A 15,927-nucleotide genomic window follows, 5' to 3' on the forward strand; every position below is an offset into this window, starting at 1 on the left:
CAAAGATGATTCATATTAAGTTCTAAAAATAAATTATCTGTATTAAAATTATGCCAATTTTAATAATGAAGCATTTGTATTAATTTGTATTATAAATATTAGAGTTAATATATACAAGAATCAAATAAATAAATTTAACTATTAATAAAATTATAATTATAATTATAATACTAATATTAACATAAATTATAATTATATTGTTAAATTTATAAATAAATAGTAAATAAAAAAATATTATATGAATATATTTTCTAGGGTAAGATTTGAGGTAAAAGGGTCGGAGATGAATGTTATATTTGGTGCAGAAATTGTACTAGATTTATGGGTTGAAAATAAAATAATGTATCTCCATCAAGAACTCCTCTCTCACACACACAAAGCTGTGAATTTTGTACAAATATCTGCAAATATCTTTTTTTTTTTACACAAATTTTGCGTAACATCTTTATGTGTTAATAGTACAGTGTAGTTGTGTAAATATCATAGAGAAAGAGAGAGAAGCGGTTTCTTTATGTGCACACATATGGCTAGTTACAGTGGGATCCAAGCAATGGAGGTGGTACCCGTGGAGGAATGGGTGGGACCGGGCGGCGAAACAGGGCTTGAAGGTCTGTTGCATTTCATTTTTATCTGAATTTCGCTTGAAAATGAGTCGTATTTCTCTGGATTCGGCTTGAGGTTTCGTAACTTTGATTGAGTTGAGGTGGGGTTTTCCCTGAATGCAGAACCTATGTGGCGATTAGGTTTTGGTGGTGGGTTTGATTCATACCCCGAGAGGCCTGATGAGCCCGTTTGTATCTATTACTCGAGGACTGGGTTCTGTGGATACGGCAATCGGTGCAGGTTCAATCATCCCCGTGATCGTAGCGTGGTAAAATCATCGGGTTTTCTAGATTTAGTGAGTTATTCTGATTTTTCGATGCACGATTGCTGTGAACTTTGGAGAAAAGGCTGGATTTTATCAAGTTTTTTAAATTTTATTATTATGGTTTCGGTAAAAATCTAAGCTTTACATGTATTTGGTTCTTGTTTTGATGAAATCGACTGGGAATAGTATCAGCTTTAGGATGATTACGTCAATAGCTTGACGGACTTTGCAAATATTTATTGCAATTTGAGTTAAAAATTAATTCTTTACGGTTTTGTTGGAGTTTATGCTCCATATATTAGATAGAAGTGGAATAATTGGAAAAGAGACATTTACATTTCCTCGATGGCAGTAATCTGGTGCACGTGTACTGTTGAATTTAAATTTGATATGATTTTGGGCGGAAGTGGAACCTTTCTTGTTTTAACGAAGTATAGCTGCTGTATGCTAAGAAAAACTGGGAAAAATTTACGTTTTAGATGATCTCATAGACTGATAAAAAAATTGCTGTTTTACCAACCATAGGCAGTGGGAACTTTGAGTGCCGGTGGACGTGAATTCCCCGAACGTTTTGGGCAACCTGTCTGTCAGGTATATAATTACTTGTGTTTCTTTGGCTTTAGAATCTTTGCGAACGTTCATGTAAAAAATGTTTAATCCTTCTTCAGTATAAATTGACATGCCTAATTCTATAGGAATAATTTGGTACAATATGTAGATTGTTATGTGGTATACACTATACAGCACAGAGTTCTAAGTAGTAAGTGCTCAATATTACCTTTTGAACTTGAGTTTTTCGTTGCTTGTTTCTTGCTGTATGAACATCAATTTTTTGATGGTGCTTCTTAATGATTAATTTGTCATCTTGTTGGTTTTAGAAGTGCGAGTCTCTGTTTGTTTGTTCTGCATTCGTCCTTTTCCTTGCATGTAAAATGGGTAACTGAAAGGTGGTTCTCATTTTGGCAAGTTCTTAACGTTATTTAAGTCTGCAGAATTGGGAAGATCTGTTTACTGACGACCTATAATTATTTGAGTTATGCTATATGAGGTAGTTTTATAATATCAAAAGCAATGTGTAACCGTGTGTGTAATCCTTGTTGTACATGTATCATTTATCTAATTATATAACCAATTACTTCTCGTTGCTGCATTTATTAAAGACTCTACAGTTCTGACTCACGCTCAAGTACTCGGTGTTGGCAAAAGATGCATGTTTTAGACATAACCTTAAGTAATTTGTTAATTGCCTCATCTATTTTGGGAGGCTAAGCTTTTCCTTATTGATCGATGGTGCTTCGACTGCTCGCTGTTTGTATTATTTCCCTTTGTCTCATTTGGCTTATGTTCAAATATAATAAGCTGATTTTTGTTGTTTTCTGATTTTCAAAATAATTTTGTAAGTCTGTCTCCTGTATATGAAGATTTAACTGCTGTGTTAAATGTTAGAATCTACAACGCACGCATGGGAGATTCTGTCATAGAATTTCAAAATTTCCTTTTTAAACAACCAAATTTTGTGTTGCTTACCATTTATTCATTCTCTCTTTGTTTTTTCTATTGTTTGTGGAGTAAAAAATATTAATTTCTTAGTTAATTCAAGCTGGAACATTTAATTACTTCTGTTGCAGTAGCCAGTAAGGAGGTCATGTTATAATTCTCTGAATCAGCTATACCAGTAAAAGACGCAAGTTTGATTTTTTTTCTCTCTCATATTTCGGCTGTCACCATCCTAGGTTTATATCTTTCAGATTGACTATGTTTTGCTCAATAATTTCTGCAGAGAAATGTGTCATGCCGTGTTTTGTTCATCTGTGTTTTTGTGTTGTTTCCTATGACATTGATTCTATAAACAACCAAAAAAAGAGCTAATTCTATTTCATAATTTAATAAAATCATACTATCTTGAATGTAAATTTCATGATTCCCAATTTTGCTCTGACATCTGAAGTGGCCTTTATAGTTATCAGGTCACATCCTTTAAACATTTGTGCTGCAGTTAGCAATCAGCACTTACTTCATTACAACTTGCTATTCTGTCATCAATGTAACTGCTTTTTGCTGTTCTATAATTCTATCCTTTTCATTAAGTAATCTGCTTTCCTTTCTGTTGAGCGCACCAATCTTCCCTCTTATGCAAACAGTAATTTAATTGGTGAAATGATAACTACTACACTGTTTGCACCAATTTTGTAGTACTACATGCGGACTGGAATGTGTAAATTTGGTGCTTCCTGCAAGTATGACCATCCAAAGCACGGTGCCGAATCACCAGCCCCATTGACTCTGAATTTTTACGGATATCCCTTGAAGCCGGTATGCCACTCTGAAATTTTTCATCATGTTCATGTTTTTACCCCTTTTTTTTTGTTTTCATTTTACATAATATTCTCAAAAAATCGAGCTCTCATGTTGTCCTTGTTGCAGGGCGAAAATGAATGCTCATATTATGTTAAAACAGGGCAGTGCAAGTTTGGTGTCACTTGTAAATTTGATCATCCTCAGCCATCTGGGATACATGTGCCACCTCAAGCCCCTGTCCCTGGGGCTTTGGCTGCCAATGCAGCCATGCTCGCACCTGCTGTTTATCCAACCATGCAGTCTCCTCTCCAATCTTCTCAACAATATGGGTTAGTATCCAGCAACTGGCCCACTGCCAGACCAACTGTGCTTTCAGGTTCTTATGTTCCTGGGAATTATGGCCCCTTGCTCGTTTCCCCAGGAGTTGTTCCTGTTCCTGGTTGGACCCCCTATCCGGTAGGTGCGGCTGAAGCTTGTTGTTTAATCTGAAGAATGTTTTGATGCTTGTATTTTACATTAACATGTACAAGTACATTGGTATAGGCGTCAGTTAGTCCCGTGGCCTCGCCAAGTACTCAACCCACCAGTGGTGCAGGCCCAGTTTATGGATTAGCACCGTTATATCCTTCAGCGACCGCATATGCAGGACCATATCTTTCTGTAACTTCTTCTGGTGGCCTCTCAAGAAGCAGTCTAGAGGAACATGCCTTTGCAGAAAGACTTGGCCAACTAGAATGTCGGTAATATTTAAGGACCGGGCATTGTAGATTTGGGCCTACATGTAAGTATCACCATCCCCCAGAATGGAATGCACCAAAAACAGATTCCGTGCTTAGTATGATAGGTCTGCCTTTAAGCACAGTAAGAATTTAACTCTGTTTAATCTTTCCTCATTATGTTCACTCAATCTTTATCATTGTGCACACTCCCAAACTGCTACCTGTACGCCTTTTCTGTGGTCTCTTGTTCATATGCTCTTCTGTTTCATCATGCTGACCTTTCTCATAATCGCTCGTTTTGATTTCAGGGTGCATCAGTCTGCTCTCATTATTCCCAAAATGGAGTATGCAAATTTGGTCCATCGTGCAAATTTGACCACCCAATGAGCATTTTGAGTTACAGTCCATCGACATCAACTCTGACCGATGTGCCTATTGCGCCTTACCCAGTGGGATCCACAAACACAAATTTGGCTCCATCATCATCCTCATCGGACTTAAGGCCCGAAATTCTTTCTGGTTCAAGAAAAGACGGGTTCCCATCACAAGTGTCCTCAACAAACAGTTCAAGTTCTTCAGTCGGTTCAATATTCTCTAAGAGTGACCCACCCCCTTCCCCAATCTAGTGTTCCTGGTGGCAGTAACCCAATTCAGGGAAGCAAGGTTCACACCTCGAGCTGAAAATAATTATCAACTCGTCACATTATCTGTTGCCTCCCTTTGAAACCATATATAGGTTCTTCGCATATATTTTCTGCAAGATGCATCATCTGTGTTCTTGATACAATCACATGGCCACCATTATCATTTCGAATAAATCTATACAGCCCCTCGAGTCTCGAGAGATCTTGCAACACCTTAGCCTTTTCACTAGCCTTTTGAATAACTACAAACCGTGCAACTTCCCATTTAGGTATTTGCATTGCATCACTGCTCAAATTTTGGATCCAGTTGTCTCTATCTATGCTCTCCTTTTCGGAATGGAAATGATACGATGTGGCTCCCATTCTTTACCATGATTTAACTCTAACCGCTTCGCACCCGTCTTTCATTCCCTCATCGGAAGAATTGACAGGGTATGAACACGAAGGCGTTCCTGTTCCACCCCTTCTTTTTGCCTGGGGTTTTGTTGTGGAAAGCAATGATAAACCAAGAATTACAGGGCAATTTAACACTGCCTGTTTATACAAGTTACGTAGTGTTATTTTGTGGAGTATGAATTGACTGGATGCTTCTTTTCCCTTTATCTTTTTTTTTTAATAAATAAATTATCACAATACATGAAAGATTTGTAGTAAATCTTGATTTTTCTAGTATTGTTCATTTGTTTATTTTTGGAAATAGATATTTTATTTTCCCATATCCTATGGCTACAAAGACGGTGATCTATAAATCTAGGGCTGATGAGATGTTACCCAAGGCATTACCCTTGGGGTCCAATTTTTTTTTTTTTTGGTCATGTGAGACTCGTATCTTTTCCTAAAGACCTCGAATGACCTAAAATATTGTCATTGGAGAAAATATGCTTAGGATAGTAAGAACTCAACCTAAACTAGGGAAATCGGACGTTTCTTTTTCTGTTTTTGATCAAACCGTGAACTATATATTGTAAATTATTAATTGATAACATTCTAACATTTCTTGATTATAGCAAAGTGACGAACTATCAAACGGATGTGGTTGAATAAACTTTTTGGTGTGGTGGGAGCTATGTATGCCTTTCACGAGGTCAGATTCTCTTGTGGATAAAAGGTACACTTGATGATGCACTCAGTACAATCGATACCGACATCTATAGATGTCGCGCTTAATTGTTCCAAAAATTATAATGTGTGAGTTGACAAAATATAGATGTGTTGAAATAAAGAGTTGAAATTATTGAATGTTGAAAGTAAAGAGTTTAAATTATTGAAAATTAGTGTGTGATGATGTATGTAATGCTGTATTTATTTTTGGATTATTTCCAAAGAAATTCTATAAATAGGTCTCTCAATTTGTGAAGAAGAACACAATTGAGCAAACAAAATTTTATAAAGTGTGTAGTTTAATATATTTTGAGAGTTTGAGATTTTTACTTTTTTACCGTAAATTTTTATTTTTAACACGTTATCAGCATGATACTCGAAGCACGATACTCGAAGGATCTCCATATTTTTCCAAGCTCCAAAACACAAGAAAAATGTAACAATATTCAAAAGTGAGAATATTTATGTTACACATTATTTAATTTTATGTATATATATTTAATATATAACATCATGTTATTATAAAAAAGGAGTCTATGACATCTCATTATAATGATGATGTGATTATATTATTACACTGCTTATATAATTTTATTGTGTTACTGTTTATTTATTGTATATATATATATTTGAATAATATCATGTTATTATATAAAATGAGTTTATGACACCTCATTATAATAATTTGATGTTATTATTTCACTGTGTATATATTTTTATTGTGTTATATAATAATTATGTATATATTTGTATAATGTCACAATATTATATGAAAGAAATCTCTGACATCTTATTATAATATTGTTATGTGATATACATAATTATTTAAACATGATTAACATTATATACATCATATTATTACCATAAAATTTTCATATACATACATTTTTTTAAGATTTTGTAACCACTACAAGAAAACATGCCTTCAACAACACTCAAAAGACAACGATTTTTTATTAAAACCGTTGTGTTTTTTCTTTTAACAACGGTTTCAACAAAAACCGTTGTCGTAGCCTAAAAAAACCCGCTCATAGACAATGTTTTTTAAAAACTTTTGTCTTTGATATGAATACGACAATGGTTTTTAAAAATCGTTGTCTATGATCGGGTTTTTTTAGGCCACTATAAAGGTTTTTGTAAACCGTTGTCTATATATGTTTTGTCAAGGGTCAAAGACAACGGTTTGTTTTAAACCGTTGTCTTTGAGCTGATTTTTTTAGAACTACGACAACGGTTTTATAAAATGTTGTCTTTTCTTATAGTTTTATATTGTAAAAGACCAACCGTTGTTAGCCAAGGTTTTTGCTTAAAATAAAAGCGACAGTTTTTACTTAACCGTCGCTAATAGCGATGGTTTTATTCCGTAGCTAATAGCGACGGTTTAATAAATTGACGACGGTTTTACCAAAAACCGTCGCAAATTATCTATAAATACTCGTATTTTCGGTCCATTTTCCTCCACACCGTCCACATTTACGATAAATTTTTCTCTCTTGCACGATTTTAGTTTCGATTTAGGGTAAGTTTTTTCGCTTCAATTCTTGGTAAATTTCAAAGTGTTAGTTAAGATCATGAATATTATTAGCTTAGTCAGATTGTAAGTTTTTCTGGTATGGTTTTTGACTAAGCCGTCGCTAATTAGCGACGGTTTAGAGAAACACCGTCCTTAATTAATCGTCGCTAATTTTAGCGACGACTTAGTCAGCAACCGTCGCTAATTTTAGCAACTGTATATCTTAAAGCATCGCTAATGAGCGACGGCTTAGTCAAAACCCGTCGCTAAAATTAGTGACGGTATATCATAAACCGTCGCTAATTAGCGACCGTTGTCGTTGAACGCACTTTCAACAACAATGTCAGTTACAACGGTTTTGTAACTTCTACTGATTTAAAAACAAAAACATTTTTTTTTAAAAAAAGCTTATATTTTCAAAATAATGCTTAAACGTTTTGCATGCATACGCTCTACAAAAAAATATAACATTTAAAAATGACCTTAAATTTTTGACAGTAAAAATAGTGCAGTTTAAAATAATCAAACTCATCCAAAATTTTACGCAAACATAAACGAATAAAAATCTTAAATCATCAACATATGAAAATGTTCATCTCTTCTCAAATCTCATAAATCATAATGTGAAAAACATGCGATCCTCGGGTCGTGTCACCGCACCAGGTCTGCCTACTCAGAGTTCGGCACCTCTAGTCCTCTCATCACCAAGCTCATCTGCATCACACACGCCTAATGAGTCTAAATACTCAACACGCCTGTTCCAGGAATAAAAAGTACATATACATAGCACACAGCAGTGAAAAGTACCATAATCAACATATATTTCGTGAACTTAAAGCATGAACATAAACATGTCGTATAAAATCGTAACGTGTCAAAGCATGTCTCATCATGTCATCATATATTTATACATTTTCTTTTAATTGAATTCAGTTAATTAGTTGTGACTTTCATATCAGCTCTATCGTATCATCTCTATTCGATGGATTCATCTATAAACCGTGGTACCCGGCGGCAGGGACATCAGCGACAACATTACCCGTCCATTGAGCCTTGGAATCAGCTCATAATATCTTATGTCATCGTATACATATACATCGTCAGTCACAACCAACTTCCATCCTTCAAGAACATCATCATATTCACCACTTAATAAAAACATGCATATACGTAACTTTTTCTTGAAACCAAGCATGCATCGTATTTTTTATAATTTCAAAAAAGTCATAAAAGTGATATCATAAACATTTAAAAACATGTAAAATCGTGATCAGGGCGCTGCCAGGACTAAAATCTCACCCCGGGTGCAGAATGATCATTTTTTCTCTAGAAACCCAAAATGATCGATTTACCCCTGGACCTCTAAAATTCGAATCGAAGCTTACCAAACTCCTTAAAACATCCCAAAACATATTAAAAATATTTCTTAGACGTAAACTTGAGCCAGTTTCAAAACTTATTCAATTCGTTTTAAAACTTGGACTGCAGTCCCGGTTTTAACCCGAATCGACTCGAAACTTGACCAAATTTCTCCCAACTTTTATTGTGACTTAAACCTACATGACCAGCCTACAAATCACCCATTCCAGACCACTTATGACCCACAAAACAAGCCCAAAGGTTGTTGGAAATCTCCAGCGTATGCACACATATTTTCCAGCTTGAGCGATGTTACGATAAAAATCATATCTCTCTAATTGCTTATTAGAAAATTACGAATTTGCTATCGAATAGAAGATCAGAGTGCTACAAATCATATGTTGAACACATTTTCAGAAAACCAATCTATAAGTTGCAGAATTCAAAATAACCGAGGGTAACGGGTTTTGTGACACAGAAATTTCACAGCTTGCGCGGTTTTTACAATAAAAATCATATCTCGCTTGTTTCTTATCAGAAAATTACGAATTTTCTATTGAATTGAAGATAACACAGAGTGATACAAATCATCTATTGAACACATTTTCAGAAAACCAACCTATAAGTTGCAGAATTCAAAATAACCGAGGGTGAGGAGTTTTTGACACAGAAATTTCACTGCTTGCGCGGTTTTACGATAAAAATCCTCGTTTCCTATCAAAAAATTACGAATTTACTATCGAAACGAAGATAACACAGAATGCTACAAATCATCTGTTGAACACTTTTTCAGTAAACCAACCTAGCTGACCCTACTGCCCAAAACAACAGCCCCGTGCTCTAACCTAGGAGCCGCGCCGCACAAGCTTGAGCCCTCCCTCGATCTAACCCCCTTCGGCCGACTTCTACACTACGACCATCCATTCCTGGCCCCCTTACAACCTTGTCAAGGACCCAAGAGAGTCAGATCCTTGTCTGGAAACAATACATGCACGACCACGCAACCCACAACCTTCGATCTCGCCCACCCGAGCCAATATGCGCTAAACATCGATCATCCCTCAATGTGCTCGACAATTAGCCAACTCCAGCTCCTTTCTACCTTATTTCATAACGTTACCAGCCTTAAAACATGCAGCCATGACAACCCCTTGCAACCAATACAAGAAACGTGAGCATCATCCAAGAAACCGAATTTTTTCATGTCAAACTCTTCTAAAAATACAAGCATGATGTAGATCATAGAGTTCTCATACAAATATTTTAAAATCAACATATTTGTGACGTGTATGAAGAGAAAATGAAAATACAAGCGTGGCTTAGCGTTTAGATGATCAAAAGGTTTAATATACGCGCGGGACGTGAAACGGGGAGGCGGGAGGAAGCTTTCTTGAAGAAATTCTCAATGGCCGAGCTTGCTGGAATTTTTTTGCTGAAGAACACATGAAGGAAAATGTAAAGGCCCGTATTTCGTATTCGCATTTTTACGAAATTATCAAAAATTTTTCTAAATAAATAACTTGCCTCCTTCATAAAAATAAATCTATAAATAGATTTAACTTGAAAATAACAGCGGAAGTAAATAAGTAAATATTGTGTTTCAAAACAACAACTTAAAAATAATCCAACATATTAAAATCTGAATTTGAACATAATAAGGTGAATAAACTGAAACATGAGGTCCTCGGGTTCCTACTACTGCTGACCCAAGCTAGCTCACTGGTCTCCGCCCTCAGTCTCGGCCTCATCAATACCTACAACAATCAAGTCTAGTGAGTCTAAAGACTCAACATGCATATATCGTGAATAGAAATTAAGTATATCATAAAATCGCATGCAACGTAAAAATATCGTATCGTAAGGCTTAAAGTGAAAATCTTGTCATGGGTAAGTATAAATACGTGCATAACTTAAAATTGTATGTAAAAGCTTGACTCAGTAGAGCCTTGTCATAACATTTCATATCTTAAAATTTTCAGGTAGAGATAATGTTTCAACGCAAGTGGCTCATAACATAACATGAACATCTGATAAGACTAAACCACAGCATACTGGGCGGTAGAGATCACCACAACCCTTGGACTGGATGTCCGTACCCATACATAATCGTAAACCGATCGTAAGTCACCGGGTGGAGAGATCCCATAAGCGTGAAGTGGCCACAAGACATATCACATATATCTCAAAATAAACATTTTATATTTTATGCACGTAATATAATTATAACTCTGTTTTTACCGGATGAGTTGGATCGTCCCCAGGCTTGTTGCGACCTAATCCTAGTATGAGACACATGCAGATAATCTCACCTTGACAAAACTTCATATCCGAACCAAAAACGAGACAAACGAGACCAACAACCTAGTTTCCAACCATGGCTTCGTACCAACCCGAACCAACATTGAACCATCGTTTAGCCATGATTAAAATATACCTAACATAATGAAAGAATATCCATAAGAACTGTAATACACGAAAAATAGTGAATGGAGGCCAAAACCATGGAACACTCTTTCGAGAGTCACTTTGGCACATTGCACCGTAAATTCTCGTACGACCTCTAGACTCAACCAAATCACGAACGGCCAAAAACATGACTTTCATAACTCATTGGGGTTCTTTCCAGTCCAAGGCCATAGGCTAAAAGTCATCCAAGAACTCAAACAAGACCTATGAACCGAAACAATTCTGCTGTCCAAGTGCAGTGGCAGCAGCTGCGCATGTGGTGTTTAATTTATGAAACAAATGGCCATTGGGCTTGAACCACCGACCAGAGTCTCTTAACAACACCCTAAGGCGTGTCCTAAACCATGGCTAAGGGCACTAGGCCGAGCACAGCCAAAGCAACACCTATGACAACCCAAAGCTTCAACCGAGAGCACCGAATTCTGTGTAGTGTGGTGTGTTGAAGTGTTGTGCTGTCTTGTGTCGTTCCAGTGGCCATATGATTGACCATGGCTCGATCTTGACATGATGAGGCATTGTGAACAATGGCTATGGGCTAGAAGCTAACCACAATCCACCCAACACCTCAAAACCGAAAGTTCACTCACCCAAACAAGAAAGGAAAACCGAGGGGCACTTGTATTGTTGTTTTAAAATTTTGATGGATCCGTGAACCAAGTCTTGAAATACTGTCTTGGTCACGTCCTAGACATACTAAGGAAGGGTTCTAACCACGGCTACAGTCCTTAGAACAGCCCTGGTCCGAACACTCACCTTAGACAACCAACTACAAAAATCGTGGCTCAAAACTGCCACTAATGAAATGTTTTGCTGTCATGTCATTAACTTGGATGTATGGACTTAAACCAATGAACCATCAACACTCTAACACACTCTAGATCACGCCTAGATGCAGCCTTGAGTGCCTGGAACCGAAGCAACATCCTGAAATCAACAAAACACCCCAACCGTGAAGCATAGAACAAAAAGGCCGAGAAGGCCTGCACAGATTTTTGCAAAGTTGATGTAAATTTTTTGTTATTTCGTGAATCATGAACATATAATGGTTTAAAAATATCTATAGGACTTGATTAAAGAGAAAATAAACAATATATACATGCCTGAAAAATTTGTTTTGAATAAAACAAAGCAATACGACTAACACGACGCGGCGGAGTCGGAGTTTCTTTTCTTTCTTGTTTTTCTGCTACTATTTCACGATTTCAGCAGCTGATATCTTCTGATATTTTCCAAGATATGGTGAAGGAATATTAGGTAATGAAGGTGAAGGCTACTAGGGCTGATAAATGAGTCATGCAAGGCATTTAGATGGGAGTTACAAGTGAAGAGTTTGAATGGCAAATCAATTGCTTCTTTCCCTTCTTGCTGAACGAAATGTGTGGGATTGGTATGTTAAATTAGTGGGTTGAGGGAAATTAGGTGCATAATGGTTCTTGAATTATCACTAATTGGTGAGTTAAAGGTGAGGAAAATTATTACTCCATGAAGGCCATTGAGGGGTGACTTGAATGGAGAGTTGCCAAACATAATTAAATTGTCCATGGGATGACCAAAATTTGCTAACAATTTGTAAGGTATAATATTGCTTAAATCTTGTATTTTAAATTCTTAAAGTTTTAAACACTCATTATGTATTTTAGTGAATTAATAAATTAAATTAGGATAAAAATTTCTTGCATGGCATGGCTTGGTCTTAAAATTAATTATTAAAAAGTTAGGTTTTAATTTCTTGAATAAATTAGGCCTAGATTAATTTTATCCTAATTGATTACACATTTTAATTTAAGCTTTAATTAAATATTGGGCATAGAAAAACTTATTTAATAACTTAAATCCAATTAATTTAATAAATCTTAAAAACATTGTTTATCATTAAAATAAATCATTCCTTGGCTTAAATTAAATTTAGGAGTATTTTCTTATTATTAATCTTATCTCAATGCTCCAAACTCCAGTCTAGCCTCGCGTATTTATCTGAAAAGATAAAACTAAACTTTTGAGATTAAAATACATAATCATAACTTAACAAAGTTTAAAATGAATTAAACCCTTCCTGTATATATATAAAATCATTTTTAGTTTAAATAATAGCAATTAAGCATGGCTTATACGTAATCTGATTTTTCGAGTTCTACAGAAGATGCTGAAAGGTGGGGGTGGGTGGCTGATTAGTAGAGGAATAGGTTTAGGTTATGCTTAAGCCTTATTTAAATATTAAACATTGCACTAATGGGCCCTAATTTGGATTTTAAAGGAATTAAAAATGTTTTTAAGCACATTTAGCAATAAAACAACCCAAACAAGCCCAAACACGTTCCCGAAAAATATATCGTTCAGGTACGTTTTGAAAATATTGTCCGAGCATTCAAAAAGTCCTCCGATTCGATAAAATTTACGTACCGATTAAAAATATGTTCTGGCGGGTAAAAATACCCAACAAAGCACATTTCTTAAAAAAATAAATTTAAAACACATTAATTCATAAAAATTAATCAGGTTATAAAAATAATTTTTTTGATAATTCTCCGGTCTCTGTTTCTCGTTCGAGTGCGAAATGCATCTTAATAACCATTATGCATGAACTTTGAATAAGCAATGAATTAAAACATATTAATGAAATAAACATGCATTTAATTCTTTAAAACACTTTAATAAAATACCAAAGAAATTTAATAACTTGCATGCATGTGGTTCACGTGGACCTTCAAATTTTCGGGACGTTATAGGTTTTCTGCCTATCCATTGTCATATTGCGTTTTTGTTGTAGTGAACGGTCATAAACGGCTATTTTTTACCCTATAAATATGATTTTACTAACACATTCAATAACTCCAAACTTACTCTTCCTCCCTGAAAATTTTCTTCATCAAAATTTTGGAAGAAGACGGCTCTTTCAAGATTATTTTGTATAATTATTTTGGTTATTATATTCACTAGTCTTGTATTTATCGGAGAATATCTGCCTCACGTTTTTTTTTATTTTTAAGAATGCTTGTACTTATAATTTATCCGTTGTTTTTCATTGCCATGTTAATAGATTTAGAACTTAACTAAGAAAATGCATTGTTATTTTTCTAGTACCACCATGTCAAATTTGGTAAAACTCGAATTTGTTGCGCTCGACATTACGGGAAAATATTATATGCCATCGACTGTCGATGTAGAAATGCATCTTGAGTCATTGGGTCTAAATGAGACCATTATAGAAAATGATATCTCATCATCACAAGAAAAACAAAAGCTAGAATATTTTTGTGTCGACATCATCTTGATGAATGATTAAAATGTGAATATCTCATTGAAAAAGATCTCATGGCTTTATGGAAATGATTAAAAGAAAGAGTTGAATATATAAGGGAAGTTATACTTCCGACCACCCGTGATGAACGAAATACGTTAAGATTCCAAGATTTTAAGAAAGTCAGTGATTACAATTCGTCGATATATCGAATAATCTCGAAATTAAAATTTTGTGGACATGAGGTTACGTAATCGGAAATGCTTGAAAAAAATTTTCCACTTTTCACACATCAAATATAACTCTACAACAACAATATAAAATGTGTGGATTTGCGAGATATTCTGAACTTATTGCATGTTTTCTTGTGGCGGAAAAGAACAACGAGCTACTAATGATAAATCATCAGTCCCGACCCACTGGATCAACAGCATTTTCAGAAAAAATGTTGTAAGTAAAAATGAATTTAAATCTGAAAACCAAAATCAAATTCAGAGACAAGGTTTTGGTCGAGGTCGTGGTCGTGGACGTGGAAGTGGTCGTGGTCGGGGATGTGGTTTTGAAAATAATCGAGATAGTGACTTCTATAACTCATCTCAAAAGAGCGTCACGAACCACCAACTAAAAAGGCATCATGAGAACATGAATGTTAATGAAAATCACACAAAACAATTTGAAAGTTCTTGTTTTAGATGTGGAACTTCAGGACATTGGTCTCGTATTTGTAGAGCCCCCGAGCACCTTAGTAAGATCTATAAAGAATCATAAAGAGGAAAGAAAAAGAGACCAACTTCATTGAAAACAGTGACTGTTTGAGTGATTCAACTCATTTTGATACTGCAAATTTTCTGAATGATATATCTGAAAATGATCAATATATTGGTGGAATTGAAATGTAAAATATTTTATTTTTCATGTGCTCATGTGCTAATGTTTTATTGTATAATTATGATATGCATTTTGATAGGATCGGTTAGGGGGGGTAATCGTTGAGCTACAATAGCTCGGTTCTTGAGATATTGAACACCGATGAATTAAATCGAGTTTGGTATTCAAACCAATCGGAAAACACTCGAAATAATCCTTCATAGAAACCAATAAATATTTTGTAAAACATTTAAAATATATGCAAGTTGAATGAGTAAAAATGTTTTGGTTGAAGCATTTTATGAAACACTTGGTATGCAATATTTTGGTATTTGAAGAACACATAAAATACTTCAACAATGCTTCTTTAAAACTATGAAAATGATGAGTAAATGCAATAAACAAATAGATACGAATTTGTTTATGGATGTTCGCAGACTTCAAATGCTCCTACATCACCCCTTCTTTCCCTTGGGAAGGATTCACTAGAAGAATTTGATTTATACAACTCTTTGTACAAACTCATTCAGCTAGGACTTACACACTGCCTAAACTGAACTCCTAGCACTCAAGATTGTAGGCATCACCTCACAATCAGCATAATGTTTAGCGTCTCTTATTCCAAGACTACATACACAAGTTTAATGTCTTTGTGCAAAACTCACTCAACTAATCTTTTCAGCTCAAACTCTCTGTATATGTGTGAGTGATTGTGTGTGAGGAATTTATCATTTACATTATATATCTCAAATGTATCCTCACACAAAGGCTTGTGCTCTTAACTAGCTGATTTCTTCATGCTAACTGCCAATGCTTTGAATCCTCTTCCAAAGCTCTTATTTGATCTTCAAGAT

General features: G+C 35.2%; 1 pseudogene; it reads left to right on the forward strand.

The window, feature by feature from the left end:
• Positions 1 to 354: 354 nt before the first annotated feature.
• On the forward strand, positions 355 to 5,141 carry LOC142554937 (zinc finger CCCH domain-containing protein 34-like; annotated as a pseudogene).
• Positions 5,142 to 15,927: the final 10,786 nt, after the last annotated feature.

The sequence above is a fragment of the Primulina tabacum genome, chromosome 9 (genome assembly GCF_025594145.1).
Source record: "Primulina tabacum isolate GXHZ01 chromosome 9, ASM2559414v2, whole genome shotgun sequence".
Lineage (NCBI taxonomy): Eukaryota > Viridiplantae > Streptophyta > Magnoliopsida > Lamiales > Gesneriaceae > Primulina > Primulina tabacum.